General features: G+C 36.0%; 1 protein-coding gene across 4 annotated transcripts in view; it reads left to right on the top strand.

Annotated features, from left to right (window-relative positions):
- Window positions 1–23,986, top strand: part of MCTP1 (multiple C2 and transmembrane domain containing 1) — a 562,693-nt gene that overhangs the window by 397,676 nt on the left and 141,031 nt on the right. The window lies entirely within an intron of this gene.

Below are 23,986 nucleotides of genomic sequence, written 5' to 3'. Positions count from 1 at the left end.
ACTTTTAATTATAGTAACAAATCAACATTTTAGTATTACCATTCAAATGAGTGTATGCACATCTGTTTAGTACTTTGAGCTCTGTCCTCCTCTCAGGCCTTGTATGGGACTTTCATTAATGTCTGAGAACATGGAACAAAGAGTGTATATGTCCCTTTGTGTTGTAAGTTACCAGAAAGTTAGGCAGCCTGCTTCCCATAGACATGTCGTTGTCTCCTTAAAGAAAGCGACTGTCATCATCATTAAGTTTTAGAAAAGAAAATCTGCCTCTTTCAATATTCTTGTATTTAGCTCTTTCACATAATAAATACATTGGAGTACTGTTAAACAAACTTTATTATTATTTTTCAGCATCATAGAGGCACTTTGATGTTAATGAGGAAAAAATGATATTGAGTTTCTGTGTGTATTTTATGGCATTACTTCCAGGTTCAAGGGGCCTTATAGGAGACACAATAATATTCTACTGAAATTGTCATGCTGCCATCTTTGATTCACTCCTTCCAAAGTCATTCCTCACAGCTATATGTGAAATTTGAAAAGAGAGAAACCTATATAATTAAAGCATTTGTTCAGGAACCTTCATTTTGAGCAATTTAGCATTACAATGTGTGTGTAAGTCTTCATAAACTTCATCTGGCTTCTAGAGGTCACTCACGTAAAATGAATTCAAGATGGCAGACTTTTTTTCCACAGTTTCTTTCTGATTGAAAAAAATATCAGGCAGTGAAACTCTGAGAAACTTAGCTACATGTACATGATGGTACTTGAGTAATTTCACTGAAAGGGAGTCAAAATTCACTGGGGAAGAAATGTACTAGTCTCTCTCTTAGCTGGTGGTCAGTTTCTAACAGACCAGGTCCTACAAAACACAAGCTGAATGCAAGATGCTTTCAGAATAAGGGGGGCGGGGGAGACCACAATAAAGGTAGGAAAAGGGACTCCTGATACTGATGGTGAAAAAAGAGACCAAAAACTACAATGTGAATGCACATTAACAGTACTTTTGAGAAGAAACAACAATATTAATGGTTTTATTGAAAAAAAAAAGAAGCACTGAATTACATTCCATTGAATGTTATTAAAACAACGAAAACAAAAGCCAGCTTCATTTATCTGGACCTGAACTAAGAGTTCCAGGAGAATGGGGACCCTGCCTTTTTCACCTGGGACTCTAGCATCACCTGCAGAGTATCTAGCGTTAGTAGGCTCCCAATGAAAATGACTATCTAAATCAATAGACCAACCAACGATCCAGTCAGTCAGTCATTCTGAAATTTTTTTCTTATGTGGAGAAACTTTCTTCAATGATACCATATAAATAAGGGTTTGCTCTAATAAAGCTAGCTATTAAATGATGAGAGACATAGCTTAATGCTTTGTAGCAATTTTTCCTAGACCTTCCATTTGAATTCTAAACTATTTCATAATCCTCTCTCAGTCATCTATTTTAGCCTCAGATTAAATTCTGATACAAAAAGATCCTTATATAATAATAACAACAACTAATATTTATTACAAGTCTATGTGCCAAAGAACTGTTTTTCAGGCACTAAAGCATGAAAGTGCTTTTCATGCATTAATAAATTTAATATTCCCAACAACCTTATTATGAGGTAGATACTATTATTTTCCTGATATACAGAGGGAAAAGCTGAGGCACAGACAGGTTAAGTACCTTGCCCCAAGCCACGTGGATATTATTTCCTTTTTAAAAGAGCTTTTAAAATATGTACCTTGTAATCTTAATATCATAACGATTTGGGAAAAAAGAACTGTTGTAGGATTTTTATTCATCTTGTAGATATTAAATGATGTATTTAAAAATGAAATGTTTCAAAGATCTTATTGCATAACCAGAGCCTGTTTTAGGCCAGTTTTTTGAAAAGAACTGCTTTCCATTAGGAGAAGCTATGAGCAGCACCCCATTGTTACAAACATATTGTTCCCATCATTCCCTGTTGATGGATCACGGATCTATTATTATAATATTGGTTCCACTTGGCCCACTTTTTCATAAATGCAGCTGCCTCACATGGAGCACATGCGTTTGTACCATTATGCCGCTTGGTTTTAGGCCCAGATCAGTAAACTTTATGTTTAAGTGCCTTTTTTCTATTCCATTTTATTTTTCTTTTCTAATTTACTATCCGAAAATAAATGTAGAATAATGAAATTAAAATGGAAAAACAATAATTTTTGTCCCTATGTCAGTTAAAGTGGAGAGTATGTGAAATGCAGGGGGAGAGCTGCCCTGGCTTCTTTATGTGCTACCTATGTGCTCTATGGAAGGTTCAAAGCTGGCTTACAGTATTAGAAGCGGAAATCGGCCTGGAAGGTGATGGATGAAATATAAGCCAGCACGTTCCTGGGAATGAATGTCCTTGTCGTTGTGTGCTATGAATTAGGTTTCTAAATTTTACTATGAATATTGTATGCTTAAGAGCAAACACAGACGTATGTGATGTGGAAGGCACAACCGCTTGTCTTTGGGAATCATCTATCGTAGACGTGGAAATGTCTCATAAATTGGGCCTAATTTTCATCAGGCTCTTGACCAGACATTTGTGTTCTTGTGGATGTCAGTGGGTGCAACATGGAAAAAAAAAAGTGTACATTCTCTCTTTCTTTTCAGTACTGTCATTTCTCACTGTAATGAGCACAAAAATAATTGGACAACCGGGCTATCAGTAAAAAGGACACACTTCAGTGTGCGTCAAAGAATTATTTTACGGGACAAACTTTAATCTTTAAATGGGATTGTAGATAATTTGTGGTACCATCTGTCCATTTGGAATTGTTTTAGCCTTTTCTGTCGTTATACAGTAAGTGCCGCTGTGTTTAACATTAACATTTGATATTTTACACATTTAATTTCTGTTCTGCTGTGTGGTCCTTAGGGAATGGAGCGCTAGTGCTACATGAGAGAGACAAAGTATTGATCAGTTAACATTTCAGCTACATTTATGTATGTCGCAAAATTAATGAAAATGCCAGACAAAAATGTCAGAGTGCACAAAAAGGTAGAATTTAAATTTGGTAGTTTAATGAAAAGTTTAAGATGTGCATTATCAAAAATGTCCTCTTGCCTTTAAAGTACAATTCCTAACAGAATAACTAAAGGGAGACACATATTTTACTTAGAGGAACAATGAACATGAATTACAAAGGGATGTCAACTCCTCAAAGTACCTTGTGTTCCAAAACAGCATGTTTGAATGCTTAACTGTTACTCATAAAATACATGTGTTTCTGTTCCTATCTGGAGAGCTACTGGCTTCAGCCCTCCGGGCTGACCAGCCGATGAGGCAGGCTTCCTACCGAGATTCTCCCCCTAGGTTTTCCTTGGTATCCAGGCATTCCTTTTGTGTCAAAACTGAGAATTCCCTCTACAGCAATTCATTGAGGCCACTCTGGTTCATTACTCGTTCCTTTCTGGGTCGTTTTCAAATGCCTGGTTTCCCTTTGCTCCTAGATCATTTGAGCTCCACCTTCATTCAATCCCCATTTTAGTAAAGGATCACACTCTGGACAACAGTGACTCTCAGAAAAGCTGGGCCATTATGCAGGCAAAGAGAAAAAACAGTGATGATGTATGCAAAGAATGACATGAGACAGCTCTGTGTAGCCAAATGATTTAAAAAAAAAAAAAAATGGAGGAAGCGCAAGCAAAGGAGGAACTGAACTTGCAGAGGCGATGGGAATATAGTACAATGATCTGAAGACAATAGGCTCCCGAGGAAACCTTATCAAGTACTTCCTGTGTAGAAAGCCTGCTGCTATTAAACAACATATGGATTTTTCTAAAAGTTGTTACAAACAATAAGGACATTTTAAGTGACCTTCATGTTCAAGGACTAAAAAGGGAACATCGCTTAAGAAGAAATGTTAATGTGAAAACAAAGACATGTCTATATCACCTGTAGTTTAGATTCAAGTCTTACTAGCCTTCGTATCACTGAACAAAAGAGGGTGATTGTACCGGACATATGGAAGGTAATTTTAAATTTCAACAGAAATTTCTATTTTAAAGAGTGTGAGACATCAGTAATACCACACCAACAAGATTATGCTTCAGGTTTCTAGCAATTTTCAAATGATTTTTATAGAAGCTTTTATTGTTGTTGCTACCATTTTTTTTTTAGTGCCAGCAGAAAAAATTGGAAATGTTCCAGATGTAATTTTTGTTACTTTCCCCACAACAGCAAAACAGAAGGACCCCTGAAAACCAAAGAAACAAGTACTAAAGCAGAATGATCTATAACTGATGGTCCTATCCTTGTATTCTTGAATTTTCCTGGAATTATGTAAATCTAAACTTCCAAGACCTTTTGCCCACCCTTCTTTATAGATGCTTTCCTCTGACATAAGGACTTACTAAGTTTATAAACAATACTTCCAATTTAATTTACACAAATTTTAAAGGTACGTTAAACATTTCCTTCACAAGTGTGTGAGAAAAAAAGAAAGCCTATACAGAGTTTCATTGATTTAGAAGATTGTATACCTCCAAAGTTGCCTAAAATTCCTTTTACAAAGTCAAAGAGTATTGACACTTAGAAGATTCTAGTACTATATTTTTCTTTTCAGTAAATAGATTGTGTGCCCAATTCATATGAACGTGCTGGCACTTTAAGTTGATGTATACATTTTTTCCAAATTTATCTGAATTCCATGGAAGGAAAATTTTTTTCAAGCATTGACCTATGAAAAAATAGTTTTTTTTAAAGTGGTACCTTCCGAAAAGCATTGCATATAAATTCTTGCAACTGTGTAAAAGCCCCCCCAAAGACCACAATTTAGAAGTGAGTTGAGTTTTAGGATTGATCACAATTAGCTAAAATCAGATATTAATGAAACAAAGCATTTTGACTAGATTTCTCCAATCCTTGAGGAGTGATGCTCTAGTTCAGTTTGTAGGTCTATTTAAATGTATAATCGTTTTGTTTTATTTTTGTGGCTGTTACATATACCAATGCAGCACTTCCTCAAATCAGCGCTTAGCTTTCTTTAAATGGTGCCAATACCCTTTTTTGTTTATTTTAATAGATGTCAGCAAAAGGGGCTCCTGCTCTTTGGAGGGAGATGATAACATAAGGCACAGAGTCTACTACTCTCTGAAAAGCTTACTCCTCTTAAATTTTATTTTATATTTTCAACAAGAAGAATTTAATTCTTATAACACATCACACACATTTTCTATTATTTCTACTCTCCCTCCTTTGTTCTCTAAAGCAGGAAGTAGTAAGATGCTATAATGTGGGGACGTTTTCTTCTGTGGGTGATTTGAGGAAAATCGAGTTATTTCACTTTTTCTCAAGTACAGTACTGTTGTGTTATATTATAATCAAACATAAACTGCAGATATCATCAGCATAACAATGATACCATATTGAATCTAGGAATTAGCCTTCTCATGAACCTTAATGGTATGTGCAATGAAAGTTGGGGTGACACCAGTGCCGCATTGTGGTCTCCTTCTGGCTGTATGGCTGCTGTGCCATTTCCCCAGGCAGCCTCCTTGTATTATGCATCAGGTAGTTACAGCCTCAAAACCTTTATGAGACCCTTAAAAAATATGTTGCATCCAGATTTTACAACTAAGTTGACTAAGGATCAAAAATTATAAAATAATGAAATCAGAGGTGTCTCACTATCTGTCCTCAGATTCCTAAACCAATGTTCTTGTCCTCTGAAAAATTTTCCACCCCCTAGCTTCAATTTAAATTGTTAGGCACATGCATTTTAAGCAAAATAGCAAGCCATATTCCATTGCAAAATATTATTCTGTGAAGTGTTTTTCAAAGGAGAAAGTTTAAATGAATGAGATAATTGTATAATTTATTTTAGTAAAATTCTGTAAAGTAAGAGTAATAACTCTTCTGAAAGATTGTAAATTACAACAGCAATGCAGTCATTAATATACTTTAGACAGTGACTTCACTCTCCACATGTTTTCATGCCCCTTTTTATTGGGTAAATATTAAGAAATAAGGAGTAGAATGCTTTCTATTGTCTGATTTTTCTATTTTGACCAATTATGAAGATATACCTTAGAATTGTGGTGTATTAGAGTTAATGTACCAAGTGAGAAACTAACCTGAAATGCTGTTAAGGAAGATTTTCATTGCCTCTTTTCTTGCCATCATTTTACCACGATTTAACATTACAGTCAGAATCGACTATAGATGCAGTAGTCACTCCTGCCATAGTAAGTGTGTGAGTTATGACACTGTGTTGCGTCCTCTATTTTGCTGTGATGACAGAGATCCAATACTCAGCAAGTGGTAACATTAGAGATCAGTAACAGAGGGAAGATGAAAGAGTGACCATTTCTCGTGTTTGCACCAGTCATCAGCCACTGGCTCAAAGGGAAGTAATGAAGAGAAAATCAGAGAAAAGCTAAGAAGCAAGGAAAGATAGAAATCACATCAAAGTATAAACAGATATTTAGATAAAAATGAAAGGCAACCCTGATTTTAAGGATGGGAAAAAAGATTTTAGAGACAAAGCTTGGCTTTTATTTTGTTTTAAATCAGTGTTTCTCTGTTTTTCTCATATTCACCTCTCTAAGGGGAAGCTTTTCATTTACTTTAATGAGAGAAATGAAATACTAAGGAATAAGATTTTCTCAGGGAGTGTTGAGCTTTGAAGGGCCACAGATCATTGTGATACCTAAGATTCTTTTTGCTCTCCCCCAAGAACCAATTTTTACCCCCTTGGGTGCCATCTCAACCCTGTTGAGAATTCATGCTCTAGATGAAGTTTAATGTGAGTTTAACTATGTTTACTTTCATGCTCTTGGTGGTAAAGTCTAGTTTAGATTTTTGGTAGTTTGCATACAATGCAAATTATTCCCATAGGTAATCAGTCTGGAGAAAGAATTAGTGATCTCTATACAAAATTACTGACTACATTGGAGTCCAGTGAAAGGAAAGATTTTGTTTGGCTTCATAGAGATTGAAGAATTGAATCTTCCCCTTATGAAAACCCATATGAGAGTTTTCTTCTCTACACCGATTCCAAGGGTGCATCGTTGTGCTTCACTGAAATGGAGAAGTGGGGTGAATATTAATTCTGGCCTAAGTAATATAACCTCTATCATTATGAAGGTTAGATGGGTTTTGTCCATACATTGTACTATAGTTATGACTAATAGATAGTCTTTATATTCCTAAATGAATATCGTTATGTTAGAGATATAAAAGCATGCTTTATTAGGCTTGATTACCTATTAGATTTTCATTGGAAGGGAAGGAAAAAGGGTTGTGGAATAGGAAAGTCATTTAAAACAGGGAAGATACACGTTCTACTGGCTATTCTGTATGGCTGGTTACTCAGTTCCCCATAGGAATCAAAAAACTTTTACTGTTGTAATTTATCAATAATAAGTAAATATATGATGTTTTATATTCCACTTAGCTATATACAAATAATTCAGCTGCATTTTCCATAGTTAGCATCTTTACAGTTTCTGCCAAGAAGACTTCAGGCAATACTTACATGTTTGAAACAAGAATATATCATCCAATTTTGTCATAAAATGTTGGTGAATTAAATACTATTTTCCTTAGAGAAATCTTTTGGATTTCATTTAAAATAAGAGATTGCCAAGGCTACAAGTAGTCCATTAATTATCCATAAATTATTATGCTGAGGTTGCATATAAGAGGTGTTATATTTTGAAGTGATATTAGTAAAGTAATGGCTGCTACTCAGAGAAAATTAATTCATAAATATAGAAATTCAGATAGCTGAGGTCCCTTTTTCTAGTTAGGCAGCAATATTGAAAACTTATCTGGTTTTGTTTAAATTATTTTAAATCGAGTTTGGTTTTTCCATTGCAAGAGACTATTGCATGCCTCAACCAGGAGGCTGGTATTTTTAAGAGAGACCTTTAACCAAGGTTCTACTAGTTTGGGTGTGCACTGTTTCCTTTATTTTTTAAATTCTCAGAATATGAGCCTCCTACCACAGTTTTTTTTCTAAGTCCTAAATCTTGGTTGATATGTAGTTAAAACTACATATTTTTTTCATATAGACTCACAACCTCCAAACAAGATGTAAAAGTCTGTTTTGTAAGATAGCTGCTTAAACCTTGGAATGCATTTCCCCACAGTGGCAATATCATAAATATTGACATAGAACCATTCACAAAGCCTATCAATCCCTTCATAGAGTACTAGCTGTAGAATGGAAATATCATATGTAGGAAGTAGATTCAATGCAATCATGGCTTGGTGCTCAGGATGCCAGGAACACACCTACCCCAATCCTACCTCAGGATAGAGCACCTTCCTCATGGCAAAGGCAAGGGGTCTACAAAGGTGGAGATTGTATAGGCTTTTAAGGGTGCAGATGAATTCATAGAATGTTACAGTTGGAAGGCAGCTTAGAGATCATTTTACAGTAGAGGAAATTAAAGTGCTATAAGGGAGAGGAACTTACTGAGGCACTAACTCTTCTTCTCCCCCAGTTGTTGGTAATGGACGCTTAGAAGACAGCAGCATTGAGAAGAGAAGAAGAGGGGGAGAGAGGGAGAGAGAGGGAGAGAATCTCTGTCCTGAAGTTTATAAGTCAAGTTGTCCTTAATTAAGGAAAACCAAGTGACATTGTCCTGTAGAGTTCTAAGTGTGTAAAATTAGGCTCCCAGTTCTTGGTATTCCCTATTCAGGAATGTGTTGATCGAAAGGGCTGGAACTGCCTATTCAAAATAGTAAATCTGTGCTCACTTTGCTCAGTATTATTCCTGCAGTTCAAGTAATAAGTGCATATCTTATCTTCTGATGAACTTCTCTATTAGTTGCGATCACATCACATTACAGCTCCCCCAAACACTGCAGAGATGTGTATATAGTAATAAAGGACACAAAAAGTTCACTGTGTATTTAAGTGAGGTACATTTTAGACAAGCAAAGAAATGTCATTTGGCCTCTAAGTAGTATAAATTACTTATTCCCGAAAGTAAATGTAGACTCATTAAGAATATATTTCCCAGGTTTCAAACACATACTTCCATGAGTTGCTTAAACAGTTTAAACCATCTATATTGATCCATATTGATTTAATGGTAGCTGAGATGAACCTGTCCATGGCCTAAATTTCCATTAGACTGAATAAATGCCAGGAAAAAAGTGTATGTATTGTGAATTACCTAGGAAAACTGGTGATCCAGTTTCATTGTTTTGCTTTAGTCCTAAATTTCCTTTAAAATTACATAGATCAGAACTTTTCTAGCATATAATTAAGCAAAAAAATGGAAGCGTATATTCCTTTACAAAGTAGTGGAAGTACTGAATTAATAATAATTTGGGCATATGTTAAGATACTATTAGAATTTGTAGGGTGTTTCCCACTTTGTTATATAAATTATGTGAGGTATAGTTTGCTATAAATTTGGTGCACCAATTTATTGCTATTGGAGTTACCGGAGTGAAGAAAGCTAAATGAAACCATCTATATGAAATGCTTTGAAGTCCTTAAGTATGAGGGCCCTTGGATCATTTAGGCTTGAATAATACATAAGACCACAACCACACAGGTTTTTGTTTCTGAGAGCTGTTGTAACCTTTCAAAATTTGTATCAATCTTGAGAAAATGATTTAACTTAAAATTATTATTTGGAAATATCCTATACTGGACCTAGGAAAGGGAAATAAATCACAAGGAAAAATTTCTCATCAGTGTTTGCTAAAAATGCATGAGTCTTCCTCCAAAAATATGCGGGAGACATAATACTACCTGGGTTCTATTTCTAATTGACTAGAATGTTTAACCTAAGTTTAAGGAACTAGGAAAAAAATAGATTGCAAACTGAAAAATGCCATTTTTCAGTATTTTTAATCCATTATTACAACCAGTGACAGGAGATAAATTCAGGCTGTTCTGCTTGAGATGCATTTCAGTTCCATTAACAGATCTTCCCCGTTTTCATGCACACTCAATAAAGCTGTGTTGAATGACTGACTCAGATGACTTCAGAGGCAAAACTGGAAGTTAAAGCTGTAATATTGTAACAGAAACCCCCAACAGTAGTATCAGATGAAGCTGAGAATAAGTGTAGTATATCAGGCATCATAAAAGGGTGAATGTGGGATACATTTATGCCCTCCTCTATCTACTGTGAGATTCATACATAAGATTCACACTCATTATTCTCGTCATCTTAATGAGATCAGTGTGGGAACATTTCTCTACTCTCCCTCTTGACTGTCAGAAATGGGGCACTCCATTATTTCTCCTTCTTCTCTCTACTTTTAAGGGACAAGCTATATTTTCTTGGAAGGCCAGAAATGTTAACTGATTACATCAGGCAGCCCCAGAGCATAACACAGAAAGGCTAAAGGACTCTAGGTAGAGACCACAGCGTTGCGCTCTCTCTCTCTCTCTCTCTCTCTCTCTCTCTCTCTCTCTCGCTCTCGCTCTCGCTCTCGCTCTCACTCTCTTTGTCTTTCCTATGCGTACTTTCTTTTCTTTCAGACTTTTATTGTCTGCCCTACTTCCCAAGGGGTTTCCTTGGAAAAGAAGGGAAATTTCTCCATGTGGAGGCAAATAGGGTACCTGAGTATTATCTCTAATTGCTACCCTCCTTCTCTTTGGATCTATTGCCCTGATTAGTTTTGCACAGTCTTCCTAAACCAGCTCTGAACATAATCGGCTCATGTGTTCAAGCCAGACGTGTGTCCGGCCTTGAACTAAAAGAAGTAGAATGGGCAAGGCACCCATTCTAATGCATCTTATCCTCAAATAAATTTTCAGATCTGTCAAGTAACAGTCACTGTTTATAATTAAAGTTGCTAGGAGAGATTTTTATCATGTTTTTGGATAATGAATTCCCTTCATCCTTAAGGACAAGACAACAGGAACTTACAAAAATATTATTCAAGCCATCTAGGCTATTGATTATTAATTTATATTGTAACCACACTGGTTTTGGTACTGTTTTCCTTGAGAGGAACTCAGATTCCCTTTAACATGATTGAAGAATTTTAAAGTAGACATTTTTAATATTTGCTGCCCTCTTATTTATAACTGGTTTAATGCACCACTGTTAGCACAGGAAATATGAGTTAATAAAAATGTCATAGTATTAGTGAATAAAACACTATGTAATTGTCCCCAGGTAATAATTAACAGCATAAAGCTATATTAACAATAGTCTTAGTGTACAGTCCCTGAATGTATTTGATTCTCATCTTTTAAAAAGTAATTTTATACTGAAATTCAGTAATAAAATATTTGAGGGATTTAGTCAAGCTAGTTAATGTAAACTTCTTAGGTGCGCAAATCTTTTCAAGTGATTTGTATTATATTGGTATGTAAAACATCATTCTATTTTAAAATCAATCTGAAAGTTTGAAATGTTAGCTTAATGATTGCCAGAGCAACCTTACTGAGATTCATAAAAGGCTTATTTATCTCATCACAGTATTTGTTAAAACAGTTGAAAAATAAAATTAATAAGCCATGAGGTCATTATTACGTAATGTTTTTGCTCACATAGATAAATGGGTTTCTTTTTCTCTCTTTCTTTTTAAATAATGTCTCACTGGCTTTGTTCTGTGGCTGCAGCAGGCTGTTAGTATGTATCTTTATACCATCAGAATGAATGAGATATATCTGTATAAATTATTGATTCACTTGAGCCTACCTCTGTAATTCAGAGCTGAAAACTCTGGCAGCTTATCTAATAGAATGATATAACTAGGAGAATGAAGTTACCTACCACAGCAACAATTGCCAGTTGGGGGGTCAAATGCCCTTTTACCTTTATACCTGAACACCTGCAAATTGAGCTGTATCCCATTCAGAATTTTAAGAACAGGTCCATTGTCGCAGGAAGTAGGAGTTTGTTTCTTGGAGAAAATTATGCCAGTTCTAGTTCTGAATGAAAGACAAGGCTTTTATTACTCAAGGGATATTAGGGCTGACTGCTTTTTTGAGAAAACAAATTTGCTGTAACTTTATCTGTAATTTAGTCCTGAATGGGTGCAAATAGACTGCACATTGTATGGTGCAGAAAGAAGAAAATAGGGGTTTGTTAAAGCCGTACAAGGGCTATGTAACCATTATATTTCCGAGGGAAGTCTTATCGGAGTTGCAGGCTATAAGGGGGAATATTTTGGTTACAGCCTTAGCATCAAACACCTGTTTTGAATTTTAGTTTAGAATGACATTGGAAAAGAAAGTTTTTGTCTAAAATTATGGATGATGAAATACCCATCTCCTGAAAGTTGCTGTACAGGCTCTCTTTGACTTCGAGACTGGCCCTCTCCAGAAACTTCAGAAATCATTATAATCACTCCTGAGGTTGAACGCTAGACTCAGACCTAGGTGGACTGTGTGTTGACTTGTTTCACTTCTATAAGCAGATTAAATTTATAGCTTTATATACCCTTTCTGATTAAAAAATAAATACTATGCTCTATTCGTCATGTAAGAGTCTGATGTAAGCTTTGCCAAGGCTGAGAGCAAGATGGATGTTTTGAGTAAGGGACAAGAAAAAACACACTTCGGCTGGTGAGCCTCCAGGTCACACAGTGTGGGACTAATGGAAGGTACATGATTTGGAGAAACTCATCCCTCAAGTTGGTCACCCACACCTTAGTCAGCAAGCTCAGTAGTTGTCATAGAAACCCTTATTTTTACAGTGTTATAGTTGATCACTGACATGGAACCAGACTAGGTAATCAAACATCTTAGCCATATGCTTGTTCTGAGTTCCAACATAGTCAATTAGCACATTTTCTATTAAAAACTTAGTTGTAATAGGTCTTCATTAGCTAGCAGTTGCCATAATTGAATAGTTACTCAATTATGTCCATTCCCCCCAGCCTCATTTTCACTTCTTTTCTGAGTCCAAGTAGGAATATATCCAAGAGCATTCATGAGCCCTGCTTTAAGCAAAATTCATGACCCCCACCTCAAACAAGCCAGGGCTGTTAGGGGTTGAGCCAGGGTTTAATACTTAATTTTCTTACTATGTTTTAGCATATATAACTAGGCCCTTGAGCTCTCCCTTTTTCTACTTATTTCAGAATTTCTAGTGTTTCTTCACTGAGTAAGGAGAGGAGAACTCTATGGTAAAGGCCCATTGTGCAATAATGTCTCTAGGATGTGATGACCTTTCTACCCTTAAACCCATCCCTTCTTTCACCTTTTTCCATTCTCCCCATCAGATACCCATCTGGGCACATCATTATCCTGGGATTACTCCCCATTATCTGCATTATGGTCCCTGCTACCCTCTGCCTGTGTCTGCCATTATGATGTCACTGAAACTCATCTGTGCCCTGTATCATCTGATGATCAAATCTGTTGTCTAGGAGTGGGAATGGGCCCCCTCCAGATAACATATGCACATTTTATCACTGGCCTTGTGGACAAAGTATTTCTGATTTTCTTAGACATCCAAGCCCTTACTTACAAGCAGGTGTAAATGGTTGTAACTGGGATATCCGAGAGCAGGTAGAGCATTCAAGTGGCCCTTGAATAACACCATATAGGACATTTCTGGCCCCAGTAACGCACACAGATGCTCTTCTTGGTTGGTGAGAATTGTACCTCTTGACCTTCATTATAAAACTATGAATGTGAAACAGTCTGGAAGAGAATTGGTCATGAGGGTTTTCTAAGCTTGGTAGCCTCATTGTGCTTTCTTCTGTGTAATACAAAATAAGCAAAAGCAGGTACCTTCATAAGAAGTGTAACAAACCACAGTTAGCTTAAGAAACACAGAGTTTAAACTTCCCTGCATAATGAAGCATCATAGCTGCAAATTTTCAGCCAGTGGAATGGCACATGAAAAGGAAGGATAGAGTCAAAGTCTGCTAACCTTCCTGCTTCTGTCCATTTTCTGGAACACAGTAGGGTTCTTTCTAATGCATCCATCCTCGCTGACCAGGTCTTTGCGATTTAGATTTGTAGGCTGGACTCAATGTAAGAATATAAATTGTTTCAAGGATGACAGATTACACATCTGGTTTCTTCTCCCCCCAAGCCCCCACATTCACCTTTATAACAATTTTTTTTTCAAAAAGTAATGTGGTTTAAAAATCATTTTAAGTTGCCCAACATAAATGATAAAATCAAATATTGGATTCACAAACAATAGCCTTTATTGGTTTGTGACAAGTGATCCATCTTTTTGCATTAGTGCAGCTTTCTGAACCAGATTATTTTTCATAATTGATAATTTGTGAGTCATATATTTGTTATCTGTTCTTTTATGGCTTTGAAAATAGTGAACGATGCCAAAGATCACTGTGCTTTTATAAAGAAAATTATTTTAGTGTAGTTTATTGGCTGGCATTTTCTGAAAGTATGTTACCAATAAGTTTTGCAGAGAATGTAACAAAGGTAAAGTAACATTCCTTGCCAGAAGGAGATCTGATGGGCCTAGAATTCATATTGATAATGTGCATTTAGTTTTAGAATTTATTCATGTTTAGCATGAGAATAATGAAAATACACAAATAAGAAAAAATGTCAAAATTCTGCAAGCTGAGAGAAAATAGTTTTGTTGCATATATGAGCAATTTTCCCGATGCAAAATCCACATTAAAACAATGCACAAACACAGTAAAAAGTCTATCTTGCTATGAGCATTACAATTATACCAGCAGAATAATGACACTCTTTCTTGTGATCAATAATTATAGTTGATTTTGATAGATAGCCTTAGGAAAAATATCTACCGTAATACAATTTTTATTATTCAGCTTTATATTTTGTTCCTAAAGCCTTCATAAATGCAATGGAAAATTCTTACCCTTTATTATGGTTAATAATTATGTTATGGTAGAATTAGGGCTCTACATATGAATTTGTTTGCCCCAGGTAAATAATAATACGGCCTTTGAAAGCCATTTTGCCTAAGAGGGCAATATTAAAAACTTTTCTTACCCTTAATTAATAATTCTCTCACATAACCTGAACATATTCACTAATTCTGTTCACAATTATACTGACTGACAAAGTATAAATCCGTTGGAAAAGTAGCAACCCAATTTACTGAGAACTAATATTGTTAGATGAATTAAATATTAATTTCACAGAAAGCTTGTTATGAATCTGCTTTTAGAAATTACACGGTTCGTCCTCAATCTTTACTAAAATTTCTCCTGAACAATTTAATTATAGAAAACTATTTCTAATAAAAAGATTATCTACTTAATTAAAAGAAAATTGAGATCATTTAATCATTACGTAATTATGATTATATACAATTAAACACCATGTATAAAACATTTACTCTTCAGGAGACCCTAATAGTAGGGGAAGAAATACACCTGTAGGTTAATGTCTTCATCACTTCCACTTTTAAAGTCATGGATTCTATTACACACATTTATTACATCCCCTAATTGCTTAAAATTCATACTTTAGTTGGGGGAAAATGCTGACCAATGTACACTTGGCTATAAATCAGAATAAACAAGCATATTTATTACTAGTACAATGCCTTTTCTTTGATGATTTTGTTATATTTGAACTCTTTAATTAATTGAATTTCACCTAAGTTTATTATTTCTAAATATTTCAAAGATATATTATAATTAAAACTTTATTATTCAAAACCAAAATCCAATCATGAAGAATAGTATTCTTTCCTTCTTCAACCTGAATATGTTCTAAATCGTGTTTAAAATTAAGGATGTGTGGAACATCTTCATCAGATGGGCAAGCAGAATGTTTGAACTATATAAATAGCAGTGTTAAGAATGATAACTTTCCTTTATGCATCTCTCAGAAAAGGCTGACAGTGTTATTTAGCGTCTGTAACAGTATGACGAAGAATTCGCTCTACCTTTTCAGATGTTTCATTGGCTTCATTTATGGCATGTGCAGTGATAGTGGGATATGTTTATTTATACATATGGTGTGCCAGATTGTTGATGTGTTTTAACCATAATATATTATTCAGTTTTGAAAACTACTCTCTTTAGAGTTGGAATTTCTCTACAGTTGAAGGGAAAATGCATTTCTAATAACTTGTCTTATAGTTTTGAAGATATGCATTTTAAAAATCACTCTCCATATTTCAGAAAATGTGAGCGGCTATATAAATTACTGAAATTCAGTATTAATTGGATATTTTTCCAGTGAAAAATCAGATTCCTTTATGTTAGATAGACTATACTATCTGCGCTTAATTAAAACCCAAAGTATTTGATATTTTCTTAAAGAAGAAATACAGTTTAAAATATACATGATCTTTAAATCCCTCTAAATATTGAAAGTAGGTAGTTTTGAACAAATGAATTTTGAAAGCTGTGTAGAGTCAGGGGGTAAGTAGTATAAACTGTCGCCTCCCCACCACCACTGCCTCCTCATGAGATTTGTTCAAATCATGGAAACTAATTCCAAATTTTGTGACTGATCACTCTACCAAAAACAAACTTATCAATATAGATTCTCTATAGAATTCTATAGAATATAGAGATTCAATATACGTTCAGAGGTATTAGAATACATTATTGAAACAGAACTTTTTTCCCAGCAGAAAAGTAAGTTACAGTTTTCAAAAGATTAAAGATACCTCCAAAAGAAAAAAGTAGGAAATAATGGAGAACTCTAAAACTGGATTGTAGTTTTAGAAGAAAAACTGTCAATACATATCCCAATGTGTGTTATACAATCTTTACATGCTTCTGCGCTCATCTACTTGTCAGTAAATAACCTACATGCCTTATAAAACATTATTTATCTCTTTTTTCCCTCCACCCCAATTGTCTTGTATGTCATTCTGAAGTTTGGCCTGTAGGGAGCAATCTTGCACCATTAAACCTCTCCATTACTCGTTTATTTAGGCTGGAAAAGCTTACAGCCTTACAGATCTGTTCAATGTAAGCAGAATTATTTGCATAAATTCCAGACTTTGATGATGGTCTGTGGCCTACAGATTATTTATGCAGTTGTTTGGCCTTGAAGTTCACAAATTTGCTCAGAGGTGACTTTACTTTCAGTTGTGACCCCGTGTAGGTGGGAGATGGCTGAATGGTTGGGTGAATAACCTGGAATCTTGAAAACCATGAGGTCTCTTGTCTGAAACATAATGCTTTGTTCCTCATACAGCCTTTCAGATAAAAAGGAAATCCACAAGTCATCTAAAATATAGAATAATATTTTAGTACTTAAGTAGCAAAGATTACAATGAGGCAATTGCTGTTAGCATCTCAGAACATTTACCAGTTTAGACCTATTTAATCTTATTTCAGTTAAGAATAGTTAAAAACCAAAAGGGCTGGCATTATTATTGTGACTTGTTATTTTTACACAAATACTACAAAGTGCCATTATGTGTATATTTTTTAAATGGCAAAGAAGATCATTTCCTTCCTGTCTTCTCTGCTGTTTTTTGGAATAATTGACAGCAGTATACTAATTCAAACAGTTGCAGAGCATGTGTTCCATACCAAAATGTACCTTTACTTCTAATTCATGTGTTGAAAATAGTACATGATGTTCTTAGAAGTAATAACTTTTTATTTATTCTGGAAAGATAATTCTCTATTGTTAACAGGTGTCTGTGCCCAATTTTGAACTACTTTCATTCCTTCATCCTTCCTTCCTTGCGTTGGCTGAGTGCCCACTGAGTGTCTCGGCTCTGTTCCACGCTGGGATTCCAAGTTGGTTAGGACCTGACTTTGAAAACATTTATATTTTATTAAAGTCATGCTTCACTGAGGAGAGGAATGGATTTTAATTACACTAAAATCACATTAATATAGTTTACATTTAGGTAATGTGTCACACCTGTGGTTGTCTAATTCCATGATGTTTTTGTGGAGTTAAAAAAAAAATCGATAAACCCTCATTTCTATGTATATTCCTTTGCTACCAAGGAACTCATTGGGTTTTAGAGAGTGGAGCTTGGTTTATTTCAGGGATCCTTTGAACAAATTGTTTCGGAATGATTGTATTTCTTAATATGGAAAATCATATTTAGGTGAGAGAGAAACCAACCTTTGATTGTCACTACTATATCAACATATTTTAAATTCAGCATTTTAAGTTTCAGCTGTTGACCAAATTGGCAATACAGTGCATCTTATTTTGCAAAAATTTCCCCATAGTCCTAGAAATTGTATGTACTCAGTTATCACCTTTGTTCATAAAACTTCAACTACTTACTTTTCTGAAGTTTGAAATTAATCCAATTGTAAGAAACTTATGGCTACACTTGCGTTTTGGACCTGTCACACTTACTTTTTATAATACTTGCAAAGGTTACAGAGTGTGCTTTCAGGAACAAGAAGAGTGTATTGTTTGTGAGAATTAGCCTTTGATTCCAGGGATCCGTGGTTGTTAGAGCTGCAGCTGGTTCACAACAAATATTCACATCTTAAGTGGTTAAATAGAGAAGTCATTTTCTCACAGGGTTACCCCAGGGGCTGCGTGGTGGTGGAAAAGCTCAGAAAGAAGTAATTTGAGTGACTAAGAAGTTTTGAACAGACTGGTGAAACTGGGACAAGAAAACTAACTTTAGTGTGGTAGGGAGACTTCTTCATTTCTTAGCGCTTCACATTTGATTTTGAATCCTTTATTTTTCTAAGACTTTCTGACTATAAGATGGGATTAGCAGATGCAAACTATTATATATAGAATAGATAAACCACAAGGTCCTACTGTATAGCACAGGGAACTATATTCCATATCCTGTAATAAACCATAATGGAAAAGAATATGAAAAAGAATATATATATGTGTAACTGAATCACTTTGCTGTACACCAGAAACTAACTTTGTAAATCAACTATACTTCAATAAAAAATAATTTTAAAAAAAGATACAATGATAAATTCCTTTATTAAGTGTAGTTGATTTGCATGTTGGTTTTAATCAGATTCAAGCATAGTATTAAATCATTATTTTTTAGTATGCTGTTTTAAACTCTAAAAATGTCCTGTTACCTACAAATGTAGATCATCTGACAGCCCTTCTCCCCATCTGCTCACTACCCCTCCCAAACTAAGGCTTAGGCTAGGATACCAAATAAATAAAAGACCTGCAGTTTCAAGGGATCAGTTCTTATCTGAGCTAAATGAGGCTGAAGATGCAGATGAAAATAGAAGAGTAGAAAAACAGGTGCTTGAACAGGTGGGTTTGTGATCTTTTGCCATTACACTGGTTCTCATAGTTTTAGAATAATCACAGGAAGCAACAGAGCTCCCTCTGTTATAGAGAAATCTGGGGCATCCTCACACCAGGGCTTGAACCTAAGGGGTGATGAACTTGACTTGGTGGGGATGACATTTCCCTCTCTAATTTACCCACCCCAGTATATACACATACACACATTGCTGCCTCTTAATACGGTCAATAAAGATTTTTTTTTACACGCAGAGATTCCTTCCTGTGTGTGAGAGAAGACACAAAGCAAAGATTCCATCTTTGTTCTTTGTCAAACCTCAGAGTTCCTATTTCCAGAGGAATAAAATGGATACATCTCAGAATTGAGGAACACATCAGGAATTTTGACCTTTTTTTTTTCTTTTGAGGGGAAAAGCAACAAGTTACATACAAAGGAATTTGGACCTTTTATTTCTTCATTTTCTCAGGAGATGTGAAAATACCCTTAGAACAGAAACAGCAGTGTAGAAAAGACTTAGACGTGGCACCACATAGGAAAAACAGCTTTGTTTGTATTTTAATAGCTAAAGAATAAATGGGTTCCATTTTGAGAAATGAATATTACATTTTCAAATAAGATCATAACAGTCAACTGTGTGGCAAAGGGCATGGAGCTTTGAGTAAGTTCTTGGAACAGTGCTTCTCAGCCTCTGCCCTACATACACGTCACTGGGGAGCTTGTTAAAAACCTCAGTAGGTCAAGGGTAGAGCTCTTGGGTGATCCTGATGCTTCTGGTCAGGGAGCACAGTTTTACTTGAGGTCTTAACTTAGACAAAAAATGTCCGTAATCTAGCACAGAGGCTTTCCAATTTTAACATGTTTCAGAATCACCTGGAAGAACCTTAAAAACGCAGAAACCTGGGCCCTGATTCCAAGTTTCTGATGTACTGGGGTGAAGGTAAGGCTCAGAGATTTGCATTTTTAACAAGTTTACAGGTGATGCTGACGATGCTGGTCCAGGGACCACACCTGGAGCACACCTGGTCGACTATAATCCACTCTATTGGATGTTCATTAGAATCCCTAAGGGTACGTGAGAAGAACATACATGCACACGCCCACGCACACACACTGCAGTTTCTGCCCTTGAATGATTCTGATGTAACTGGTCTTGGATAGGGGCCAGGTCTGATGAGTAAAATCCAACTATCCTGGGGTTATTCTAATGTGAAGTCAGGCTAGAAAACCCAGCTGGGTTCCTTCCACAAAAGGATATATAATCAAGTGGAAAAGGAAGAACTAAATTCAAGAGAGGAAAGGAGATAGAGTTTCAAAAGACCGAGGAAAGAAACCAGAAATTGCTGGAGGAGGATGGGAAAATGGTAACTATTGTTTTTAAAAATCATCAATGTAAAGTAAAACTTGTGAGTGAAGGAGATTCAGAAAATGTTTCTACAACTGGCAGTTGAGGAGCTGCCGGCATGTCAGTGAGACTGACGTTCTGATACTCTTCATTCCATCTTTCGGTGCCTCGGGCACGCCTCTCTGCCTCCTTAGACCCGGAAGACAAAGTAGGCTCTTAAAGTGGCATCCATAAAGTTTTAGTGCTCTTGGAGTAGATGAGTTTAGCTAGAGAAGTAAATTAATGAAATGAATACAAATATGTCCACACATTTGTTGAAATATTTTTCAGCTTTCCTTCTCTCTCCTACTTCTTTTAAAGAATGAAGAGTGAAAGGCTTGTCAGTTCGCGACGTCACTTGATGACAGTGCTAATGGGGGAACATCCAAGAAGCAGAATGAGGGGAAATATAGGTGGAGGGCGACCTTTCATAGTCCTCTTTGGGACATGATATCTGTTCTATCTAGAGAGTAGAACGAGAAGCTGCTTCCAGCTAGCCTTTTTTAGTTAACATTTGGAGACATAGCAAAAAAAAAAAAATCTTAATTTTGCAAGAACACAACCTTTCTCTCTACCTAATAATCAGCCTGTTTGCCTCATTCAGGTATGCTGGTCCCGCACTGCAAATTCGGAGAACCCCTGACTTCTTCTCTACTACTGTGTCCAGTTCAAAGCAATCTCTCATTTTGTATTTATGACACTTGTAAACTTTTGTACCTTCAGTTTTAATATTGAATACTTTGTTCATGCTTTTATTTTCTACATCAACCACTCTGAAATTCATATAAGGAGGCACAATTAACGGCTCCAAAACCCTGGCTAACAACTGGTTATTTTTTGAAAGATAGTGAAAATAAAGCCTCACTAACCATTCAAACCTTATTTCTTACATATAATCTAACCCCATCCTTATATTCCATCTTCTAGGCCAGAGTTGGCAGAGACATTGCCTATGTTCTACACTTCTAATGCCCTCTCTCAACAGGCATTATAAATTGATCACAGCACAAGCACGAGCACCCCTGTCGTATCTCAACAAAACACTCCAGGTAGCTAAATAGCTCCAGTTATGTTGAGTTGATTCTCAAGATGAGCCTATTTGCCATTCCCCAGTTCTTTGTGAATGTGTCTGTCTTCCCTCCTGGGTTGAACCTCTAAAGGATGGAGAAGAGATTGAGTGTGTTTCTCTATTCTGCTGAGGATGGGGTAGAGGGCTTTGAATATAGCAGATACTCAATGTCAGTGTGTTTTCGTTGAATTTTATTTTCTAGGCTAGTCTAGACCTAGGGAAAAATATATTTTACAGAATTTTTCATGTAGGCTTTATTATTCTTAATAAGCAGTATCTCGACTAACAGAAAGCAAAACATAGCCAAATAGAACTACCCTGAATCAAAAATGATTTCTAGCGATATCAGATACAAATGGTATAGCTAAAATAAAAAGTAGACTCTCAAATCCAAAGTACACGTTCTCTCCCCTGAAATCCTTTTTATGTCATTATAATTTTCTTTGGTAAACCCTTTTACCAGGGCAAAAAATCAATTGCAACTCTCTCAATTTTCACAAAGCCTGACTTAATGGGATTTACACTAATGGTCTTTTTAATATTACTTCCGTGGTGTTGCAGTAATAAAAAGCAGGTTGCTGAAACCTCTATTTACTCAGTTGTGATACTTCAGTGTCATGATTATCAGAGATATTGTTTATTTATAGATAGCATCCATGACATTCACTTTGAGGAAGAACATTTTAAAGTAGTTAGACTTGTTCTGTCCTTATATCACAAAGATAGTTTAGTAAGAAGGAATTGTTTGTGGCCTTTTATTCCTTGATGATTTTTCCTAAGACATGTTACCAATCAATAATTTTGCTGAAAATCTACATATTTCAGAAGGGTAAAATAAAGTGAGAAGTAGACATGGAGATAAAAGATTGTTGTTTTTTTAGATGACACAATCCATATGTTAGCATCTAACAAAGAGCTTGTCTGCTTATGAAGTAAAACATGCCCTTTTTCATGGCCACAATCTATAGACTCTGCATTGAGAGAGAGAGAGAGAGAGAGAGAGAGTGTGTGTGTGTGTGTGTGTGTGTGTAATTTTGATGTGGAAGGAAACATAAAATCAAGTAAAAAGCTTTCTTTACTGGAATACTAATAGTTTCTCAATAAGTTTCCCTAATGTCTTCAGGGGGAGAAAAAGACCTTAACACCTTTTAATTCTGCAGCTGTTTATACACTTTTATTTCCTCCTCTTTCCTCCCACATTTACACAAAAACCTTCTCAAGTCTCTTTTAAGCACTGCAGCAACTAAATCAATCCTAAGTGGCAACCACTTCTAACAGCTCTGTGTATGACTGGTGTTAATTAGCTCCAGTAGATTATCCCCCGGTGTGCAGCGGGGTGTTGGTGGGAACTTCTCAATGTGCAGAGAATGCTGAGGATTTCATGTTTATTTTCATGTATTGAGGCAAATTCTCAGTATGTCTTCAAATTATCTCCTTGGGGGTGTTTTTCCTGAGCTAATCCTGACAGAATCTTTCTGTCAGATATGCCCATCATCAAGAACAGGAGAACGGTGCACATACAGGAACCTCTGAGCTCGGGGCTGTATGCAAATTCAATGCCCAGCACATTTCTGTTTCTCTTACATGGATGACAGACATTTTAACAATGTGTTCCACATTTCCCTCTGGGAATCCATTTGGATTCCTATATGTATATGAATGCATATATACATCCATTTGGAATGTGTCTTTGAATACAGTATTGGGAACATATATGCATACAAATGTGTTTATATATGTACATAGAAGCACATTTATTATAAGTAATGTGGATATTGGGATGCATGTGTGAGGATGGGAAAGAGTCAAGCAGCTCTTGATCAGAGATGTGTCTACCTCCCAGGGAGACTAATCAGCTGCTGAAAAATAGATAGGGTAGAAGAACTGATAAACAAATCTATACTGAATATAATTCCACAACATTTGGGGTGGGAGTTGTGCCACTATGAAATGAGGAGTAGCAACGGCATAGAAACTCAGCTTTGTTTTTCAGCTGTTTTTAATGGGGAAAAGTTACATCCTAAGAGCGTTTCCATTCTAAGTGCCAGTCTTCGTTATTGACCATGGATTTGTGATTTAAGTTCCCTTTTGCCACCATTGTGTCTGAGGTTGCCAACCTCTTAAGTACTTCCTTTGCAATGCCATTATTTTATTTTCAGTGGCACCTTTCCACCTCGTGGGTGTGTCCTTGAATCCCTGTCTCCATTTCCTGGTGAATTGGGCTGGCAACCTTAGAGGGACAAGGGAAGAACCCATCTACATCTCTCCTTTAAGCCTAGGATGCGTGCCACATAGCCAGCTCTATGCTCTCCGGTCTCCTGTGGCATTCCACTGTTAAAGATGCATCCCATATTAAACGCTTACTCTGCCAAGTACGTAGATGTTTTATCTGAAATGGCCAAACCTAAGGGTAGAACTAACTCTTCATCAGCAACCCCTG

The sequence above is a fragment of the Eubalaena glacialis genome, chromosome 4 (assembly GCF_028564815.1).
Source record: "Eubalaena glacialis isolate mEubGla1 chromosome 4, mEubGla1.1.hap2.+ XY, whole genome shotgun sequence".
NCBI classification, from domain to species: Eukaryota; Metazoa; Chordata; class Mammalia; order Artiodactyla; family Balaenidae; genus Eubalaena; species Eubalaena glacialis.
This window is presented reverse-complemented; position numbering and strand designations above follow the sequence as displayed.